The sequence below is a fragment of the Canis lupus genome, chromosome 14, assembly GCF_048164855.1.
Source record: "Canis lupus baileyi chromosome 14, mCanLup2.hap1, whole genome shotgun sequence".
In the NCBI taxonomy this organism is placed as follows: domain Eukaryota; kingdom Metazoa; phylum Chordata; class Mammalia; order Carnivora; family Canidae; genus Canis; species Canis lupus.
In genome coordinates, this window is record NC_132851.1 from 45,305,053 (window position 1) to 45,326,034 (window position 20,982).

Consider the following 20,982-nt stretch of genomic DNA (forward strand, 5'->3'; position numbering starts at 1 on the left):
CTTGTGAACTTTCAGTCTCCTTCCCTTCAGCCCACTGAGCTATCAAATCTTTGTCCTACCTCAATGTTTCCCCTTTTATGGTAGCACTCTTTTTGTCTGGAGCTAATATTATGTGTGTTCTATCACCACAGCCCCCGCCCCCTTCCCTCTTCCTGGCAGTTTCTACCTGACTTCCAACACCAGCATGAGATCTGCAGCTGGCCCCATTGATTTGGAAACATTTCCCTACCTACAGGCAAATTGTACTTGTGGTGTTCTCTGTCTCCTACTTATGTTATAGGCATAGGTTATCCTTGATTTCGTCTGCTCTCCTTATTGGTTTTTGGAGAATGTATAGAGAAAATTGTATCTAGAAGGAAATGAGAATTTCAGCTATGTTTTTTAAAAAAAGGTATTAATAGCCTCTTATGAAAAATATGGCGATGAAAATGTTAAGTGTCATATATTGTTTTAACTCAAATTTTTATTACTAAACTGTAAAACTCCTCGCAATATGGTTCTCCCAGCCACATTAATAACAGTATCCTACCCAATCCTTATTTTGTTTCCAAAGCCATCAGTCAACAGAATTTCTCTATAAGAGAGGAAAGCTAATTAATGTTGTAGTAGAGACTAATAGAAGTCACCAAATATCCATTCTTCACTTCCTCCTTAGGAACAGAACCCTAAGTTTTAGTTAGGCATATCATATAACTGGTCTAAGTAAAGATTACATTTCCTAGCTTCCTTTACAGCAAAGTATGGTCTTAGGACATATACTGCTCAATGTATACAACCAAAAGTGTCATGTTATGACTTCTACAGGGATCTCTATGGGTGCACCCTTATTTATCCTTCCCCATTTCTGCTTATTGGAATACCAACATAATAGATGGAGTTCTCTTACTGTTTCTAAAATTTGCCTGCAGATAACCTAATTATATGTTTAAAGCGTTCAGGAAACATCATTTATTTATATAAATTTATTTACTTACTGAGCAACAACCAGTCCAAAAGACTATGCTAGGGAGATGAGAGAGTAAATAAAAAGATGGATAAATACAGTGGAATATTACTCAGCCATAAAAAGAATGAAATCTTGCCATTTGCAGTGATGCGGATAGAGCTAGAGTGTATTACACTAAGCAAGATAAGTCAGAAAGACAAATACCATATGATCTCACTCATATGTGGAATTTAAGAAACAAAACAAATGAGGGAAGGGAAAAAAGAAAGAGAGGCAAACCAGGAAACAGACTCTTAACTATAGAGAACAAACTAGAGGGGAGGTGGATGGGGGGGATAGGTTAAATGGGTAATGGGGATTAAGGGGGGCACTTGTGATGAGCCCTGAGGGACGTATGAAAGTGATGAATCATTAAATTCTACACCTGAAACTAGTATTACACTGTATGTTAACCAACTGGAATTTAAATGAAAACTTGTGGTAAAAAAGATGAATGAATAAATAAATAAGATATACCCTGAAGGAGTCAAAGCTAATATACTTTGATGTACTATAAGATCCTGAGTTCTCTATGATCATAAATGACAATAAGAACAAGAAGAATCGACCATATCCTTAGAAGAAGCATTAATTTTGGTTTTTATTACCTGAATATTTCAATAAACTGATCAACTTAATTATTAAAACTCATTTAGGTGAATACAGTAACTTATTTGCAAAGAACAAGCCCACTTTAGTAGAAGTTTTGTTCGTACTGGATATTCAAACAGCCTAGAATGGTCTTGGAGCAAGACTGAATACTCTCTTTCCAAAAGCCAGCTCAGTCAAATTCTTCATTCATATTGGGTGACACAGCTCTGCTCAAATTATTCACACAGGAGCTTTGCAACTGCATAAATTATTTCAAGTGGCTGATATCACAGTCTATGAAATCCCTTACCTTAAATGAATGGCCACTGTGCTTGTCTGTTATTGATAAATGGGAATGGAATATATTAGTCATAAAGAATAGACTTTCCAAGTTAAAAAATGGAAGTAAATAGGAAAAATGAACCATGAATAAATATCACCTTTTGAGAAGAGAGCTGAGGAAATATGCCAGATTTTATGAGAAACTTTTCTTCTTCACTGTTCAAAACTAGCCTTTTCAGAGTGATTCAATCATTTTTCACTCTTCAACTCATTTAAATTTCATTCTACTTCCTCAAAATATTAGTAATATAATTATACTATATTTGATATTTTTTTAAAAGGAAAGGGAATCTTTGGCCATAAAGTACCATACCATTGTTTTATACTTCATTAAGAAAAATACCATGGTGATTGTAGAAAATATGTGATGGGAAAATAATCACTGACCTTCTTAAGCAGTTCTCAGACTTAACCTCAGGGCTACTGTAGAGCTGCAGGAGAACCACCTTGAGCCTCATTCAATATTAGGGCTCTTTGTATTGTGACATTCTTTGATGCCATTTTCATGCATAGAAATAATCTATTATAATAAAAATTATGGTCAGAATAACTTCTAGACCAATAGCTAAAAGTCACACATAGATTTCTAATGAGAATCAGGGAAATCCAATGGCAAATAGATGCATGGTAAGATAATTCTGCTAGTAACTAGGGAAAACATTTCACACCCATTTGACTGACAAAGCTTAATAAATAGTTTGGCAATAATATGTTGATATTAAGAACTCTCATGCAATGCTGAACGGAATACACATTTGGGACAACCATATTGACAAGCAACTAAATCATATCTCATAGACTGAATTTGTGCATTCTTCAACCCAGGAAATCCAGTCCTAAGTTTATATTCTTGCATGTGTGTTTAAAAAGAATTGCAAAGAACTATTTATTGTAGCATTATTTTAATAGTGAAAGAAAATTGAAAACAACTGAAATATGCACTAGCAGGAAAATGAAAACGTGAAATGTGATACAGTCACATAACAAAACATTACACTGCAGACAAAATAAACAAGTTAAAAAAATAAACAAGTTAGATTTGCATATGTCGATATGGATAAATATTTTTTAAAACTTATAAATAATATGTACAAGATGGACATGGACAACAATACTATAGTTTATGAACGTATACTTATAGAATGAAGATATTTTTGAAAATGATAACCACTGAGTCTAGGAATGTATGAAGAATGCCAAAGTAAGGGGCACCCGGGTGGCTTGGAGGTTGAGCATCTGCCTTTGGCTCAGGTCATGACCCTGGAGTCCTGGGATCGAGTCCTGCATCGGGCTCCCTGCAGGGGGCCTGCTTCTCCTCTGCCTGCATCTCTGCCTCTCTCTGTGTGTCTTTCATGAATAAATAAACAAAATCTTTTTTTTTTTTTTCAAAAAAAAAAAGATACCAAAGTGACAGAGGACAACTACACAGGGATTTTCAACTATATTTATAGTGTTATAAATCTAATATGGAGAATGAGTAAATACTTGTTATGTTATTCTCTATATTTTTTCATTTCTGACATATAATAATAATACATATTATTATAAAATATCATTATTATTTTGGGTACCATCGCATGGCAAGAAACACCATTCATATCAGAACCTTATATCCTGTGGAGGCCTGAGTTTCTAAATTGATGACCTTGCATGGGAGTTAAAGACACCTAAGAGGGAAGGAACAAACTGTCTCCTAACTACAAACATCATCTACCAGCTCAGGCTACCCTCTAGAATCTATCCAGAAACATGATTTTGAAGCAAGTCATGAACACCACAAACTCATGTCTATGCCCTCAAACCTGAGCATTGTTTCTGTAATCAAATCCTAGGAACTTTTCCCATGCTTTTTCATTTCCTCATTTCCTTCTCCATCTTGTTCTTTTTTTTTTAATTTTTTTAAATATTTATTTATTCATTTATGATAGACATAGAGAGAGAGAGAGAGAGAGGCAGAGGAGGAGGGAGAAGCAGGCTCCATGCCGGGAGCCCAACACGGGACTCGATCCCGGGTCTCCAGGATCGCGCCCTGGGCCAAAGGCAGGCGCCAAACCGCTGCGCCACCCAGGGATCCCCTCCATCTTGTTCTTGTGTCTGCTTCTCTTGTTTGAAGGAAGTAGTGGCTATGTATTATTCATTTTAAAATCTCTCTTTTCTTCTTATTCCAAGGCTAATGGTATTTTATGTGTGCTTCATTCTGAAGTTTATGTCTAATACACAGTAAAACAGTGCCCCGCTATGTAATGCAGATGCCAAATCCTACTAGGCTAGAGCAAAGTATTCCTGAAATAATGTGTGGCTTCTACCTCTGTGGGCAAAGGCAGAAAAATAGACCTGAAATGTCTGGTCATAGAGAAACTTCTATCACTGTACACTTTTCTTTTGTAAAAGTTAATGTAAAAAAAATTGGAGTCTATGGCCAATTAGACCTCATTTCAAAATATGGTGCTCTGTATGATTAATAAGCTGTGTGATCTCTAGAAAACTTTGAACAACCTGTTATTCTGATTCCTATTTCCTCATTTTAAAAAGAAGAGCAATATTTGTGAGTTTCTTATGAGAATTAAATGAGATGAAATATGTAAATGTAGGTAGAATATATTTTAAATGTCTTTTTTAAGGATTTTATTTATTTATCCATGAGAGATACAGAGAGAGGCAGAGACACAGGCAGAGGGAGAAGCAGGCTCCCAATGGGAAGCCCAATGTGAGACTCAAACCCAGGACCCTGGGATCAGGACCCAAGCCAAAGGCAGACACTCAAGCACTGAGCCACCCAGGTGCCCCTACTTTAAAATGTCTCATGCTGTGTGCTGTGTAATCGTGGTGACCATGTTAAAATCTGATAATATAATATTAAAGTTCAACTCACTGAACATAATTCTGTAAGGAGTTAGCAAAGTCAATGTGAAATACTCTTACTGCTTTCCAGAGTTCCACTGCATCAAATGTGAGATCTGATACTCCCTGCAGATGTAGTACCTAGCCTACTACCTTGTACCTACTTAAGTACTCCACAGATGTATTATGAATATAAAGCACTGAAATAAATTATTTTATTATTATTTGTTTTCTAAAGTGCTTCTGTTAATTGCTTTACAAGCCTTGTAAGCAACCCTGCCTGAACTCATTCATTATAATTGAGCCATTGTAAAATCTGTTGGACTCCGTGTTGTTCATATTTGGTTTGTGGTCCTCCTCTCAATTCCCTTTTAGTCATTGTTCTTTGATTACATCCTTTGATGACTTCAATAATTATGTTTTAACCTTTCCTAAATTCTGTTCCTCACAATCCTTAGTCTAATGTCTGTCATTACCATCTTTAAAAAAAAAAAAAAGATTTTATTTATTCATGAGAGACACAGAGACAGAGAGAGAGACCTAGGCAGAGGAAGAAGCAGGCTCCCTGAGGGGAGCCCAAAGCGGGACTCGATTCCAGGATCCCGGGATCATGATCTAAGCTAAAGGTAGACAGATGCTCAACCACTGAGCCACCCAGGCATCCCATTACCATCTTATTTTATACACACATCAGTTTATCTGAAATTCCTCTGCTTCCAAAACCAAAACCCATGAAAGTTTCCTCTTTAACTCAATCCACACACAAGCTATAGTTTTTATTTCTTCACTTCCTGATCTTACTGAACCTACTCCTTATCTGCAGTGTGCCTTTGATCTTGATTTCTTTCAGTTCTTCCAGACTATCACATCCATCCAAGAATTACTTATCTCCTTACTGAAACCTCGATCTCATGATCAGTCATTTCAGAATTGCTCTTGTCAGAAACATAGAATTCTTATATTCTAATTTTTTGCCATGCCAGCCTTCCACTTCCCAACTGTGGTTAAGCCCATTATTCAAATCTCCTCTGTCCCCAAATCACAAAATACATCTTGAAGGGCCTTCTCCTAAAGAAACTTCTTCAATTGAGCTACCGTTCCATTTTTTTTCTTTAAACATTAAATATTACTCAACCTCTTTCAACCTAACCTACAAATCAAGATTTCTTAAATCCTTTTTTTAAAAAACTATTTACAGGGTCGTCTGGGTGGCTCAGTCAATATGCAACTCTTGATTTTGGTTTAGGTCTTGATCTCAGGGTGGTAAGATCAAGCCACCAAGTTGGGCTCTGAGCTTAGCAGGAAGTCGGCTTGAGATTCTCTCTCTCCTTCTCCCTTTGCCCTTCCCCTCACAGCATCTCTCTCTCTAAAATAAATAAATAAATAATAAGCAAATAAACAAATAAATAAATAACAAAGACCTTCTACTCATCCAAACAACCTTTCCTTGATATCTTATTACAACTTGGCACTTTCTTCCTTCTTCTTGGCCCTCTTGATCCCTCCATTTCCCATTCTCCTGCTTCCTTCTGTTTAGGGAAGGCATTCTTCATACATATACTCTCTCCCTCTTCTGAAATTGCTCTAATGTGGCAATCTTATCTATCATCACAATCTCATTAACTACCTCACTACAGATGATTCCCAAGTATATAACTCCCAGTTTAGCTTCTAAGTTTCCTGCTTCCTAATGGTTCTCTCTCCACAGAGGATCTACCAGCAACAAAAAATGAGCATGCTCATATCAGATCCTGAATCCCTCTTAAAACTTATGTCTTGGGATGCCTGGGGGGCTCAGGGGTTGAGCGCCTGCCTTCAGCCCAGGGCGTGATCCTGGAGACCTAGGATCGAGTCCCACTTCGGGCTCCCTGCATGGAGCCTGCTTCTCCCTCTGCCTTGTGTCTCTGCCTTTCTCTCTGTGTCCCTCATGAATAAATAAATTAAATATTTAAAAAACAAAACAATAAAACCTCTTTCTTCCCAATTTCAATTATTGGCATCTCTAGCATGCTATTCAGATAAGCTTAGAACCTCATTCTTATCTTTCATTTCTGTACTTTTCTACCTCTCACTCCACCATTCTGTGTATTAGGTCTCTCCAATATCTGTGGAATCATCACCGTCTTTTTGGATTCTGATGCCCCATTGATCTATTATCTGGCTCTTATAATAATATGTTAACTCTTCTCCCAGCCCCTGTTGTGGCTCTTTCTCTATAATTAATCTAATCCAACTGGTGGTAAAGAGAACTTTTGATCTAAAGCATAGCTGTGATTCAGTTGCTTCCTCCACTTCAAAATCATCAGTTGTCTGTATATTACAATTTAAGTTGTTGAATATGGAATTAAAGATCCCTTATGATTAGGATTCAATTAATTTTTTCTGACCTTATGCAACTAACCACTACAGAATAGTAGTTACATGCTCGGTTATGGAATTAGATAATCCTGGTTTCAGTCTTGGTTCTACTATTTCATTGTTGCCGTAAATATTTATTAAGTGCCTTATAACATTCCAGAAATGATTTGGGGGCTGGAAATATACAAGTGAGCAATAATACAAGAAGCAGGAGCTCTTCCGGAACTTACTGTATTTTTCAGTAAGTATTTGCCAGGTGTCTACTATGTTCCAAGAGGGTCTACTACGACATGGTACAGGAGACATAGCTGTGAATAAAACATACAAGTAAATGAATAAATAATGGATGAGTATAGAAACACAAGTATATAATATATAAATATGTATCATTATAATTAGTATCAAGATTTGATAAGATGTTCAAGGAAGGCCTGTCCTAGGAGCTGACGAGTTAAGACCTTGGAGGGAGATCAGCAAGTGTGAATACCATTGGCGAGGATGGCAAGAATGTGCTTGGACTTATTAGAGAAATAGGAAAGGACTATAAGATGGAAGAGTACCATCACCTTGGATAAGTTACTTTCTCTGAGCCTCAGTTCCTTCATCTATGAAACAGTTTTATGAATACTATACTTCAGGGTGAAATGAAATAATGCATGTGAAATGCTTAAAAAGTAGTATTAAATGCTCTGTAAATGGTAGCTCCTACCAGCTTTGATGCAACCACTCCACTAGACTTTCATTATATACCCACTCCCTAATGTCTCAGACTTTCTCCCACTCCCCTCTCCAGGGTATCTATTGCTCATGATGCTCCTTTCTTACAAAAGAAATTTCATTTTCCCTCATCTTTATCTGTTAAAATACCATCCATGTTTCAATATCTCTTCTATGAATGCTGCACTGATTTTGCCAGCCAAATGCATTTCTCATTTCTGGGCTTCCTTAATACTTTGTGAACATCTCTCCTCTGTGTGAATCCAAATCACATTTCCCACTGCTTTATTTCCTCTACCAGATTCTGAGCTTCTTTAGGATAAAAGCAAGTGTTCAGATTTTTGTTCCCAGCCATAGCACCTGCACATGACATTGCCTTGCCCAATCATATAAATACCTAATTGATAGTTATCAAATTGAATTGTTATTGAACTAATTCAAATCACTCCATCCTTTCCTTTATTGTTTAATTTATCAGAAGTGGCTTGTGATTTTAACTTCTCCTAGAAATAATGTAGGGATACTACTCTAAAACTACACTAAATAGGAGCTGGTATACAGTTAATTCTCATTGTTTATGGTAGTTAGGTTCTGTGAAGTTGCCTCAAACACCAAATTAGCAAACATTAAATCACTATTCCTAGCAAAAAAAAAGAAAAAAAAATATATAGAGAGAGAGAGGCTCCTGTGAACTGCTAGTCACAACATTTTTGGCAACCAATCAACACATAACATACATAACCTTATTTAATGTGTGTTTCTGTTTAAAGATACCTTATTTATTCTATATTGTTGATTCACTAACATTGAACTCACAGCCAACAGCATGCCTGAATGAAGTTTATTTCATGCACGTATTTTTTCTATGAGGCACATCACAGCCTTCTTGCACTTAGGATTACCAGACAGCATTATCAGCACTATACTTGGAGGCAACACCACGGACAGAATCACAAAAATATGAAAAATGTGCCACTAAAAACTTGCAAAAAGGACACTTGTTTACAGTATGGACTGAAATGGGAAGCCATCATTTTGTTCGACCTAAGCTGAAAACATGCATGTTGGGCAACGGAAATTTTTTCCTGCTCTGCACAAGTCCACAAATGAGGACAAAATTACTGTCTTGATTTTGAGGTTAGAAATAAATGTTAGGGGCAGCACGGGTGGCTCAGAGGTTTAGCACCACCTTCGGCCCAGGGCCTGATCCTGGAGACCCGGGATTGAGTCCCACATCGGGCTCCCTGCATGGAGCCTGCTTCTCCCTCTGCCTGTGTCTCTGCCTCTCTCTCTCTCTGTGTCTCTCATGAATAAATAAATAAAATCTTTAAAAAATAAATAAATAAATTTTAGGATGTAGGAAAATTTGCAAATAGAAAATCCATGAATTATGAAGGTTGGCTGGCTATATGTGCTTTTGTGGTATATTGTTATAGTAAGGGTCCACAGTAAGCCTTCCCTGCTGTATCCATATCCTCGTATAAGCCCTCAACACTGCCTCTGATTTTGGCCATGTGACTTGCTTTGACCAGTAAGACATTAGTAAATATGAAGCACTCAGAAGCTTGAAAATGCTAGTGCATTAGGGTTTCTACCATATGAGAAAAAGCCAGTACTATTGAACTAGAAAGGAAGGGCTGGGCAGACACTAAGCATCCACCACAAGACCTGGATGAGGTCATCTCAGATCATCCAGCCACAGTCCAACCACAACATCACTGCAGCCACACAGATCACTCCAAGCCAGTTAGGCCCAACTCAGACCATCCTAAATTGCTGAGCCACAGATTGTGAGCAAGCAAATTGGTTAAAATAAAAATGAAAAGTATAAAGTCCCTAACCAGAGGAAGCAGAGCACAATGGCCTACTACTAACAGGATGTTTAAAACTCCATCCCCTTTGTGTTCTCAAGGAACCTCCCCTCACTTAATTCTTATTTCAGAGTCCTCCCTATTCCCCCTTCCCAGCAAGGACCTACCATAATCTCTTCCCTGAGCCTCTTCCTCTTTTATAAAACTCAGGAAGAGAGGTTATCTCCAAGAATCCTCCATCCAAACACCCCTGAGGCCTGCCTTTCTTCTCAACATGGGGGTTGGCTGCATGAGAAAGCAGAAATCACAACCACAAATAAGTATCTTAACACATAATCCTGTCACATTTATTTTCTCTGAGTCCCAGTGGCTGTGCTATGTAGGTGTGAACTAAATAAAATTTGGTGAAAATTGTAGCTGTAAGCAATGTTTTTACCTCCTTAAATGTCTTTAATATTATTTAGTGATTCTGTTCAATACTAGCAGTTGAACCATGTGACTAGACGGGAACACGGGGAGACAACAGAAAAAATAGAATGATATAGAATAAGTAATAATCACTCTTGCCAAAAAACATAACTCATTGCTTTCATTTCATGTCCCCTCAGTTTATTTTGAAATGGAAATGAATATGAAAGAAAAAGAGAGCTTATACAAATAAATGCAGCATAACACTCTTTATTATTCAACATCAAGAATTTGAGAGGGATGCCTGCTACAGGTACCTTTTTCCCTCTCTGCTCCTCTCTATAACTTCTTGATCAAGTTAAATCTGGCTCTGCAGCTTCACTCATTAGGAGTATTTGAGCAAAACAGAGTTAGCACAGTAGCCATTCATTCATTCATTCATTCATGTAAACAAATAGATAATCAACACTTCATATGGGCAATGTCCTGGACTGGTAAGGATACTAGTAACACTGATAGTGATTGCTTACATTTATTAAATGTTTACTATGTGCCACCTCTTCTTCTATATCATTTGTGTGTCTCTTGAGAGTCTTTGGGTGTCTCTTCAGGAAACAGGCTGTAAGGTAGAGGCTTACTGATGTGCTATCAAGAACACTTGTAACAGTGAGGAAGGCAGGATTAGGCAGAAAGAGGCAACAGATTTGGGCACAAAGCAGTTGCAACAGAGTAATTAGTTGATCCTGCATGGATCCCTGGAACTACGATAGTCCTGAGTTCAGATTTGTCTTAAATCAAACCAATGGGGTTGGGCTTTTGTATCCCCTCATTGATTAATAATTGGATGGAGGGTGTCTTTGTTTGCTAGAGCAGCCAAAACAAAATCCACAGACTGAGTGGCTTAACTGAAATTTATGGAGTCTGGAAGTCCAAGATGAAATTGTCAACCAGTTTGATTTCTCCTGAGGCCTCTGTCCTTGGCTTACAGACGGCTGTCCCTTTGCTATCTCACACAGTTGTCCCTCTATGCAAGTGCATCCCTGTGGCTTCTCTTTGTATGAGCTAATCTCTTCTCATAGGATACCATCAGATTGGATTAGGGCCTACTTTAACAGCCTCATTTTAAACTTATTACCTCCTTAAAAGCCCTATCTCCAAATAGTGTCACATTGTGAGAAATTGAGTGTTGGAGCCACAACATACGAATTTGGAGTTGACACAACTCAGTCCATAACACTCCATCCTGTGGACCCCCATAATTCATGTCCTTCTCACATGCAAAATGCATTAACTCCTATCTTAGCAGTTCAAAAGATTTAACCCGTCCCAGCATCAACTCTAAATCCAAAATCTCTTCTAAATATCATCTAAATCAAGTTTGGGTGAAACTCATGATTCATCACAAGGCAAAATTCTCCAGCTGTGAATCTGTAAAGACAGACAAGTTATCTGCTTCCAAAATACAGTGGTAGGACAGGTACAGGATAGACTTATAATTTTAAAAGGGAGAAATTGGAAAGAAGAATGCATCATGGGTCCCACATATGTGGAATATGCTACCTCCAGAATGGAAAACAAAAGCTTGCCAAGTATTTTCCTTCTTTCTCAGTGGTAAGAAATATGACATAAAACAATCCCTCTAACTTTGGAGGAAACATCCTTGCATTTTAGGGTAATAGACCCTTCAAACTTCAGACAGTGAAGACTCTTCAAACTTTGTAGCAGCTCCCTGGATATTTATCCATCTCTCATTCACCCTTTGGGGAGTGTCTTACCAAAGACTCCAAAGCACTCACCACCTGTTGCTGATTAACATGCTATAAATAAGATTGGACAGAGGGAGAACTTGATCTGTGGAGAAGTAGTAAACAGGTGCCTCAGCTAATTCCACAGGATGATCAAAGTTGTATAGCCTTTCAGGGCTGACTTTATACCCTTCCACAGGGGGCAGAACCTTGAGCCTACACAGTTTACTTCAATGAAGAGCAGTTCCTGAAAAAAAAAAACAAAAAAAAAAACCTTATGGATGAGTCTTTTAGTCCTAAAGGAAGTTCTCTGCAGTCCACCACTGCATTCACTACAATTACTATGAGTGCTTTTATTCCTTAAAACAAACATGAGATAACAACTGTTTTTTTAGGGAGACTGAATAACTTGTCTCAGATTATGAAAATAATAATTTGCAGAGCTGAAGTCACATCAGAGAGATTAGCACATGCTTCTTGACCCCTGACTACTATGCTATATCATTCCTTTAAAAAAAGAAAAGAATTGGGCAGCCCGGGTGGCTCAGTGGTTTAGTACCACCTTCAGCCCAGGGTGTGGTCCTGGAGATCTGGGATCGAGTCCCACATCAGGCTCCTTGCATGGAATGGAGCCTGCTTCTGCCTCTGCTTGTGTCTATACCTCTCTCTGTGTGTGTCTCTCATGAATAAATATTTTTTTAAAAAGAAAAGAAAAAGACATAATCCACATTCTCAAAGAGGTAAGCAGTATCAGATGTTTCATAAAAAAAATGGGCAGGATAATTTCACATATTCTCAACACAATGGTGCTTTACAGTATGAATCTGTCCACCTGGTGAGTCTTTTAGTCCTAACGGAAGTTTCAGACTTCTCTTCTCGCATTTCAAACCCAAGAACCCTGTTCAGATTCAGGGTTAAGGCTCAGCTAACATGTTTGGTGGTGGAAATGGCTTTATGAAACTGCCTTTCAAGCCATGGAACACCAGGGATCTGAGAATCTTTGTCCAAGTCTAAAAGTTATTTGCAAATTCAGGGACATTACTCCACCCTTTGGAGTTGACAATAGCTAAGTAATACTTGACCTTGCTATGCTGGTCAGGATAGGCAGAGATGACACATTCAAACTTGGTTATTTGGAGAAAGTCTAATCAAGGGACTCTGCAAAAGTGAGGCAGAGTTTAGGGGGATCAACAGACACAGAATCCAATACCTAGACCAACTAATAGTGAGGTCCCTTAAAGGGACTGGTGAGAGAGAGTGGCTTTATAGGAGGGTCACCTGATACCGAGGGGAGCCCACAAGGTGGGAGCTAAAGTAACAGATACTGTGACTTCACTGTCCTCCCACCCTCTAATCTGCTGCTACTGGGTTCTGTTGGCCAGATCCAAAAGGAAGCCAAAAGGTCACAAAGCCCTCTCTATTATCCATATAGGATATCATCCTGGGACATCAAGGAGAGTGAATAAAGGGTGGAGAGTGGGTCTGGAGGGGCAAATGGGAATATCAAACACACTTTCTAACTCTATTATACTGTGCCTTAGGTATAAGTTTTGGTTTAATGCATCTCTCAAGACTGACCCAAGTAGAGAACACTAGAACTCTCTTGTCGTCAGTATAGATGTATACTCCCATAGTTAAGAAGTCGGGAAGCTAGATTGGAATCTAGTCTGTCTGACTTCAAAACACTACATCTTAATCATGACGCCAAGCTCTTATTCAAATGGCTGTTGGAAAATTAAGTGAGCTAAATTATTTGGCATGTCTGGCTCAAACCTGACAGATGTATGAGGTTCAATACATGTTTGCCAAAAGAAATCAGATGAATGAATGAAACTCATGCTGAATGTCCACTCAGTATTGGTGTAGCTTATTGTATAAGAAAGACTCAGTGTATGTTAAGGAAAGGGGACAGGGAAAGAAGTAGTGTTTATTTGCCACGGACTATACCACAACCATTAGATGTGCGAAGTTCATTAAATGGCTTGTGTGACATCCAAGTATCAGATAATTCTGTATGGATTTCTAGAAAGAAAAGAATGTCCAAGCAAAAATAGACTTTTGGTAACCATAATGTTTGTGGTAGGCTGAATATCTCAAAAGTAAGGCCACTTCCTAATTGTTGAAACCTATGTACATTTACCTTGTGTAGTAAAAGAGTAAATATTACCTTATATTGTAAACAGTGTGGCTAAGTTAAAGATTATGGGAAGGGTTGCTTATGCCACCCACCCAGACGCCCTGTGAAGTTGAGCAGTTTTCAACTATGGCTGTCTCATTCCAGTTATCTGGCCCATTTTCACACCACCTTTCCCCTTGTGTGTGTCTATCTCAACGTGCCCTCTGCCTCTCTCTCACAAGCATACATGTGACTAAGTTAAAGATTATGAGAAAAGTTACTTATGCTGGTATCATGGAGGACCCAAAATGCAATCACATGTGTCCTTAGAAGAGATATTGGGTGGCACAGTCGGTCAAGCGTCTGACTCTTGGTTTCAGCTCAGGTTGTGATTGTGATCTCAAGGCCCTAATCTCAGAGTCACGAGATCTAGCTCCCCTCTGTGCTCAACGTGGAGTCTGCTTAGGACTCTCTGTCCCTCTGCCCCTGCCCCCTGTCTTCTCAAGCTCTCTCTCTCAAATAAATAAACAAATCTTAAAAAAAAAAAAAAAAAAAAAAAATGCTCACTTTCGGAAACCATCAGAAACTGGAAGAACAAGGAGGAGATTCTCCACTGGAGCTTCTGGAGAGAGTGTGGCCCTGCCAACACCTTAATTGTGGGAATTTGGCCTCCAGAACTATAACAGAATAAATTTCTGTTGTTTTAAACTGCCAAATGTGTGATAATTTGTTACAACAGCAATAGGAAATAAATACAATGCACTTACAAGTGATACTTTATTGGATTGTGCTAGCTTTCAAAGGAAACATATGGCAAAATAAATTATTGTTGCTATAATAAAGCCTGAATTGTAGGGAAAAAAATTATTGTTATAAAAATAAGGAAACCCCCCACATTTTGTTGAAGAACTACCTTTCATTTCCCCAAAGCCTTGAAGCTAGCTAAGAATGAAGCTTGCTGCCAATGAATTATACGAGTGTGTGGTATGGGGGAGGGTTAGGTGACAGGAGGGAAGGAAGTTGAGTCTGGAAGTGGGCAGTGCCGCTGGGGAGCTAAATGATGCTGGAGGGAATGCCCATTGGATCCTCCTATAAACCACAACTGGGAGCACATGCCATGATTACCTCTGAAAAGTGATTTAAAAAAAAAAACTGCACTCAAATCCATGCACAAAGGTAAGAAGGAGCTCTAATCATTTCAGGGAGAGGAGATTTTGAGAGAGATAGTAGTGGGGAAAGAGGATATTTAATGTGCCCTCCACCTCCTTGGAATGGCAAAAAGTTCAATGATTATGATACAGATTTCATTCTAGTCCAAACAGAACAGATACCATTTGGAGGAACTAACCAGGAGCACAGTTCTATGGGTCAAATCAAAGAAGGCATGAATCCCAATGCCTGACATTGAACTTGCTAACTTGCTGTTTATTTTCTCTCCTGCATCTGTGTTTTCCCACAACACTGTGACTCTGTTAATTAGAAATCCCAGGTCTAAAACAATGCCTGGAACTTCAGTGACATCCATCTTGGGCATTTATGCTCTGGGGGAAGGGTCCATTATATGGAATTTGGCCTTCATTGTCTTTGGAATACCTTCTGAATATCCCATGGAAGACAGTCAAAGAGCTGCCCAATTTCATATAATAGACCTTCATTTGAGGCTTCAGTCAGACTGGGACTCTTGACAGGGCTGGATTTATAAGGTAAAAGGCTTTAAGGTCTTCCATACCTATCAATTCAGTCTGCAGTCAGAAACTGTGGGTTTAGGGATAAGCTTCAAAACGCTGGACCAGAGGCAAAAGCTCTTGAGTCCCAATCCTTTGTTCCTTCCTAAAGGCACATCGGCACTGGTGAGGCTTTAGAAGCTACTGGAAAATTCAAACCAATTAACTAATAATTAAGGCATTTGTATTAAAACAACAGTGCATGATGGGTTTGGTAAAATTGATTTTTCCATAAGAGAAGTTTAAAATAAATTAGCTATTTCAAGAGAATCATGGTTGTCAGCAAATAGAAATGTCATATGCTTAACTGAAATCACAGTAATGCTCTGTGTTAGTCATCTGACTTCTTTGGGTCTCAGTTCTTTCATCTGTAAAAGGACGAGATTGAAAAAAATAATTATAGCCACGTTATAATCACCAATGGTCTAGCAACCTATGACTCAATCACTAAAAGCTAGAAATGTTCTGCTTCTATGATGATAAATCACTTCCTTAGTGCTCTAAATGTACTTAGGAAGAAATCAGAATTTACTGGATAGCAGTGGAAATTAGTCTATTATAAAGTGTTTTTTATTATTGGAAAACACAAAGTAACAATGCAGCAGTTGCCTGGGAGGTGGAGACCCTGGAGATAGACAAATCCAGTGATTTGAGGGACTAGGTTAGCTTTTTGTATTGAGCATGGAGATACTGTGAGCTCTTTGGGTACATGAACTGTATTTACAACATGCCTGGAACATAATAGTGGGTACTCATGCCCACTATTATGGGCATGGGAAGGCCTATTGTTAGTCCTTTATTTTCAACACAGCCATGAAGAGGACAATCACAATTACCTAGAAATTTTGGGCATTGTATCTGTGTTCAACTCTGTTGGAGTTTCAGTAAAGGTTTTCCGAGGCAACAAATTGATGATGCTCATAATTATACTCAGTACATTGTGTTCTTAAAATACTATATCAAAGTTCCATGTATCTTCAAACCCTTTGTATAGACCTTCTTGTTCTTTCCAACAATTCCCTACAAAACAGTAGGTTTTATCCTTCTAGTTTACAAATAGAAGAAGCAAGCTATAAACATGACTGTAAATTAGAGTTTTGCCCATGGTATTAAAGTTAACTTCTCTCTCACCTGTCACAACAGTGTTAGGGTCAAGGTCCTTCCTGGTTCTTTTAACAAGTGTCCAACTCTAAAATCCCCACAACCAGAGCCATTGTTCACAGCTTCAAATACAGCAGTCATGAGCTTGGTCAAGGATGATAATACTGACTTCTCACATTTCTTTCACTAAGATCACCAGCAATTTCTAATTGCCAAATCCAGATAACTATTTTTAATCCTCATTCTATTAGGTATATCTTAGGTATTTACATGTTTATGTATTTTCTCTATTCTTTGGCTTTTGAGGTAGAACTTTCCTATTTCTTCTCTTTTTTTATTTTTTTTTAAGATTTATTTTTATTTATTTATGATAGAGAGAGAGAGGCAGAGACACAGGCAGAGGGAGAAGCAGGCTCCATGCTGGGAGCCAGATGCGGGACTTAATCCCGGAACTCCCGGATCACGTCCTGGGCCAAAAGCAGGCGCGAAACCGCTGAGCCACCCAGGGATCCCTGTCTTCTCTTTATTCTATTACCTTCTCTCATCCTTTAACAATCCTTCAAATGTTAATTTTCCCCAGGTTTCTAAACCAGCTCTTCTCATTTGGTCCATCCATAATCATCTGCTTTTGTGATTTTAAAAACAATGGTTTTTGCTGAAAACTTTGTCATCTGACCCTGAATTTAATTACATCTAGACTCCCTGCACACATTTCAGATTTAGCACTTAACTCACCTTGTAAGTTCTAAGGTGGAACTCATAATATTCCCCTGCAAGTCTGCTTCATCTCCAGCATGATGCACTTCTATTAATAGTACCCACATCTTCAGACACCTTCATCAGACTAACTCTACTTCTCATAGCACATCTAATGGATAAACAAATCTTTGGATTCTACTTCAAAAAAATGCTTCTCTAATGTCTTTTCTTGTTTCCATTTCCTGCTTCCTCTGCCATAAGTCATATTATCATCGCCATTTTGGTTTTTATACTTCTACTCTTCTTCCAGTTGTCTCTCTCTCTAATCTTGACCATTCTTTACACTGCCACCAGAGTCACTTCCTTACAGGATGAAGCTGATTGTATTTCTGTCTTACTTGAAAACCTCACTGAACCTTCAGAGCTTTCTGTAATTTGAAATAAAATTTTAACTTCTGCATTTGTCACATGAATGTGTTAATAGTTGGTTCCAGCCTCTCTCTGGCATCATCTTTTACCACTCTTTGCCAAACGTTACTACTGAAATTGAACTTCCTTAACTCCCCTCATATCCAAACTTTTTCAGGATTCTACTTTTCTTATTATTTGAGGATTGGTTAGTTGCTCCTCCTCTCAGAGTTTTTAGATCTTATGTACTAAGGTGCCAACTTACCAAATTGTACTATAATTTCTCCATTTATGTCAGTTTACATCATTAGACTATATTATCAATTTCTAAGTGCAAGATCCTTGACAAATCTAAAAAGTGGAACATAATATGCATTATATTTTAGACATAAAATTACATTTTATGGTGTTTTTAAAAAGAGCTATGGTTTCAAATTGTACAAATACTAAGTACACCAGACATTGATAGCTTATTCACCTCAGATAAGAGTATTTAATGGCTGGTCAAGAAATTGTATTTAACATCATTAAATGTACTCTTTTTAATAAAGATTTTATTTGTTTGTGCATGTGCATAAGCGGAGGAGGGGTAGAAGGAGAGGGAGAGGGACAAGCCAACTCCCCCTAGCCCAGAGCCTGACATGGGACTTGACACTGGGCTCTATCCCAGGACCCTGAGATCATGACCGGAGCTGAAGTCAGATGCTTAACCGACTGAGCCACCCAGGTGCCCCCACTAATCTACTCTTGAAGAATAAACTCCACTGTCTTGTGTTCTTCCCTGAAATATTCACTTTTTGAAACCTATGGTTGCTATAAAATATTGCTCGAAATGTGACAGGATAATAAGAAAAATGTAATCGTAGAATGTTCTCTTCATTGGTTGTAACAGAAGACTTCCTTGAGAGTGATGAATTACTTTGAATGCAAGCTATGAAATTGTTCATAAGAACTTAATAAAACTTAAATTTCTAAATAATTCAGGGTGTTTTATCACTCCAAAAGGATGGCAGCAACTCCATCACTTTAAGGTTTGTTATGCTTCCCCAAGTTAAAAACAAATGCTATTTTATCACCTTGGCTTCATTCTGTGAAAAAAAAAAAAATCCCATTGTCTACTTCTTTTACAAAAATTTTTATTGCTTTCCTTGTTTTGTAAGACTTTGTTGATGGTAAAATTTCTGGCTTAAACTTGTTACCTCATTCAGAGCATTTTAAAAAGAAGAAAAAAATATTCCCTTTATTAATATCTTTGATTTGAGCATGTTTTGATATTGCCACCTACACCATTGAAATTCTCCCTTCATTCCATCAACATATCAGATTTGGGCATAAATATTGGTGTTGCTACATTCCCTATTTTCAATCTATTCTTAAGCAGCAAACAGTCATTGAGAATCTGCAAGTGGAAACTATGAGTAAGTCTTTGGAAACACAGAGAAAGGGACAATTCATTCTGACTGAAGAAAGTGGAAAGTAAACATCTTATCTTGAACAACAATATAATTAAACTGTACTACTTTAAATTATTTGATAAATGCAATAAGATGTCAATTCCAGTTTCCATAGAATATTCTAAAACACTTCAAAGGCAAACATCTTCAAAATATTTATATTGAATGTATAAGCAGCAGGCAAGAAAACCAGAGATGATAGATAGATAGACCAAGGAGACAGACACAGCTACATAAAGATGATTGATAATAGACTTGCTTATCTATTTTGCAAATGTTTTAATATTAGAACTCCAAATGTGGTTAGACTTTTAAAAATTAGGAGGAAATATTCAAAGGCATAAAATTGAGGGTTTTCAATATATTTATTCTTTTTTGAGTATTTGAGCAAAAACTAATATAACAGTGGGCACTATTTCATAGTTTTTTTGCATAATTAGATATTCATATGAAGAGTAATTAATTTGGACTTATATTTCACATTTGACATTGCAATAAATTACAACTGAATCAAAGAACATGTAACTTATTTTATAAAGTACAGAAGAAAGTATAGTATATTTAAATGTGGAACATTTAATATGAAGAAAGAGAAACTCAAGCCATTCAAAAAAGTGGAGGTTATTAGAGATAAAAGGGACTCCTGGGTGCCTTAGTGGTTGAGAGTCTGCCTTTGGCTCAGGGCATGATCCCGGTGTCCTGGGATCAAGCCCCACATTGGGCTTCCTGCATGGAGCCTGCTTCTCCCTCTGCCTATGTCTCTGCATCTTTCTTTCTGTGTCTCTCATGAATAAATAAATAAAATCTTAAAAAAAATAGAGATAAAGTATGCCTGACCACATAAAGATAGCTTTTTGTAAGGCAAAATACAGTAAACTTTAAAACAGCAGAATGAGGAAAACATAGCAGGTAAACATAATAGATAAACTTTTGCTACCCAAATTATAGAGAAAACTGAAGTTAATATATATAGTCAGTGTACAGATTCTGTTTAATAGGTAATCAGAAATAATACACAAATAGAGAAATTCTAAAAGTTAGCTAGTATTTGGGAAATCTGCCTCCATTCTAAAAATAAAGATCCTTTAAATAATTTTAGTCATTGTACTTTGATTTTTTTAAAAATGATTTTTAACAAGCCTAATGATGTAACAAATAGGCAGTCTTATAAATGTCATTTGACAATATGAATAATGCCAGCCCTTTAAAAGTAATATGGCATTAGAATAGGCTCTGAGAATTCACTTACTGGCCTTTGTCTGTATAGCCCTAGAAAAATAAGCTGAGGATGGAAAACTAAAAGAATTCATTTAATTTCAATGAAAAAATGGCAACATCCTAAGTTCTGAAAAATAATGTAATAGTTAACTAAAGAATCTATTAATAAAATGCTATCCTATAAAATAGATGTGAGCTATGGCAATGCTAGGAAATGTCAACATAAAATTATATTAAATGTAAAAGGGACCAGATGGAATTAACAGATATATATAGAACATTCCATCTAAGAGCAACAGAATACACATTCTTCTCAAGTGCACATGAGAACCTCTTCGGGATAGATTATATGTGAGACCACAAAACAAGTCTTAACAAATTTAAGAAGTTTGAAATCATATCAATAACCTTTTTAAGCCACAATGGTATGAAACTAGAAATCAGTTACAAGAAGAAAACTGGAA

At 37.5% G+C, this 20,982-nt stretch overlaps 1 protein-coding gene and 1 long non-coding RNA gene across 13 annotated transcripts in view; one reads left to right on the top strand and one right to left on the bottom strand.

Annotated features, from left to right (window-relative positions):
* GABRB1 (gamma-aminobutyric acid type A receptor subunit beta1) overlaps positions 1–20,982 on the top strand; it is a 362,570-nt gene that overhangs the window by 181,977 nt on the left and 159,611 nt on the right. The window lies entirely within an intron of this gene.
* LOC140604045 (uncharacterized) overlaps positions 6,636–20,982 on the bottom strand; it is a 31,571-nt gene continuing 17,224 nt past the window's right edge. The window contains exons 4-10 of one of the 10 annotated variants that reach the window (XR_012007094.1): positions 15,947–16,006; positions 15,644–15,779; positions 14,482–14,591; positions 11,850–12,045; positions 10,082–10,144; positions 9,813–9,930; positions 6,636–7,425 (exon numbers count right to left, since the gene is read on the bottom strand). This is a non-coding gene — a long non-coding RNA (uncharacterized lncRNA). Of the gene's footprint in view, positions 7,426–9,812; positions 9,931–10,081; positions 10,145–11,849; positions 12,046–14,481; positions 14,592–15,643; positions 15,783–15,946; positions 16,007–20,982 lie in introns of all 10 variants that reach the window. The other 9 variants (XR_012007093.1, XR_012007087.1, XR_012007088.1 and 6 more) reach the window with 9 other exon arrangements.